Raw genomic sequence first — 2,500 nt, 5'->3', positions numbered from 1 at the left:
CAACACGTAAGGGACACTACAAGAGAGAGAGGAGAGGATGAACCAGCAAGGCTGGACTTAGTATTCACCTTCAGTAGTGCAGATATCGAGGACATCGCATATGAAAGACCCCTTGGGGCCAGTGACCATGTGGTTTTAAGCTTCGAATACACAGTAGAGCTACAAGTGGAGGGAGAAGCAGGAAGGCCAGGACGAATGAAGCCAAACTACAAGAAAGGGGACTACACAGGAATGAGGAACTACCTGAACGGGGTTCAGTGGAACAGAGAACTGGCAGGGAAGCCAGTTAATGAGATGATGGAATATGTAGCAACAAAATGCAAGGAGGCTGAGGAGAGGTTTGTACCCAAGGGTAACAGGAGTAATGAAAAAGCCAGGATGAGCCCATGGTTTACCCAAAGGTGCAGGGAGGCAAAAACCAAGTGTGCTAGGGAATGGAAGAAATATAGAAGGCAAAGGACCCAGGAGAATAAGGAGAACAGTCGTAGAGCCAGAAACGAATATGCACAGATAAGAAGGGAGGCCCAAAGACAATATGAAAATGACATAGCAGCGAAAGCCAAATCTGACCCGAAACTGTTGTACAGCCACATCAGGAGGAAAACAACAGTCAAGGACCAGGTAATCAGGCTAAGGAAGGAAGGAGGAGAGACAACAGGAAATGACCGTGAAGTATGTGAAGAACTCAACAAGAGATTCAAAGAAGTGTTCACAGAGGAGACAGAAGGGACTCCAGAAAGACGGAGAGGTGGGGCACACCACCAAGTGCTGGACACAGTGCACACAACCGAGGAAGAAGTGAAGAGGCTTCTGAGTGAGCTAGATACCTCAAAGGCAATGGGGCCAGATAACATCTCCCCATGGGTATTGAGAGAGGGAGCAGAGGCGCTATGTGTACCCCTAACAACAATATTCAATACATCTATCGAAACAGGGAGATTGCCTGAGGCATGGAAGACAGCAAATGTAGTCCCAATCTTTAAAAAAGGAGACAGACATGAAGCACTAAACTACAGACCAGTGTCACTGACATGTATAGTATGCAAAATCATGGAGAAGATTATCAGGAGAAGAGTGGTGGAACACCTAGAAAGGAATGATCTCATCAACAGCAGCCAGCATGGTTTCAGGGACGGGAAATCCTGTGTCACAAACCTACTGGAGTTCTATGACATGGTGACAGCAGTAAGACAAGAGAGAGAGGGGTGGGTGGATTGCATTTTCTTGGACTGCAAGAAGGCGTTTGACACAGTTCCACACAAGAGATTGGTGCAAAAACTGGAGGACCAAGCAGGGATAACAGGGAAGGCACTACAATGGATCAGGGAATACTTGTCAGGAAGACAGCAGCGAGTCATGGTACGTGGCGAGGTGTCAGAGTGGGCACCTGTGACCAGCGGGGTCCCGCAGGGGTCAGTCCTAGGACCAGTGCTGTTTCTGGTATTTGTGAACGACATGACGGAAGGAATAGACTCTGAGGTGTCCCTGTTTGCAGATGACGTGAAGTTGATGAGAAGAATACACTCGATCGAAGACCAGGCAGAACTACAAAGGGATCTGGACAGGCTGCAGACCTGGTCCAGCAATTGGCTCCTGGAGTTCAATCCCACCAAGTGCAAAGTCATGAAGATTGGGGAAGGGCAAAGAAGGCCGCAGACGGAGTACAGTCTAGGGGGTCAGAGACTACAAACCTCACTCAAGGAAAAAGATCTTGGGGTGAGTATAACACCAGGCACATCTCCTGAAGCGCACATCAACCAAATAACTGCTGCAGCATATGGGCGCCTAGCAAACCTCAGAACAGCATTCCGACATCTTAATAAGGAATCGTTCAGGACCCTGTACACCGTATACGTTAGGCCCATATTGGAGTATGCGGCACCAGTTTGGAACCCACACCTAGCCAAGCACGTAAAGAAACTAGAGAAAGTGCAAAGGTTTGCAACAAGACTAGTCCCAGAGCTAAGAGGTATGTCCTACGAGGAGAGGTTAAGGGAAATCAACCTGACGACACTGGAGGACAGGAGAGATAGGGGGGACATGATAACGACATACAAAATACTGAGGGGAATTGACAAGGTGGACAAAGACAGGATGTTCCAGAGATTGGACACAGTAACAAGGGGACACAGTTGGAAGCTAAAGACACAGATGAATCACAGGGATGTTAGGAAGTATTTCTTCAGCCACAGAGTAGTCAGTAAGTGGAATAGTTTGGGAAGCGATGTAGTGGAGGCAGGATCCATACATAGCTTTAAGCAGAGGTATGATAAAGCTCACGGCTCGGGGAGAGTGACCTAGTAGCGATCAGTGAAGAGGCGGGGCCAGGAGCTCGGACTCGACCCCCGCAACCTCAACTAGGTGAGTACAACTAGGTGAGTACACACACACACACACACACACACACACACACACACACACACACACACACACACACACACACACACACACACACACACACACACACACACACACACACACACACACACACACACACACA

Source organism: Cherax quadricarinatus, chromosome 32 (genome assembly GCF_038502225.1).
Source record: "Cherax quadricarinatus isolate ZL_2023a chromosome 32, ASM3850222v1, whole genome shotgun sequence".
NCBI lineage: Eukaryota > Metazoa > Arthropoda > Malacostraca > Decapoda > Parastacidae > Cherax > Cherax quadricarinatus.
Note: the sequence above shows the minus strand (reverse complement) of the source record.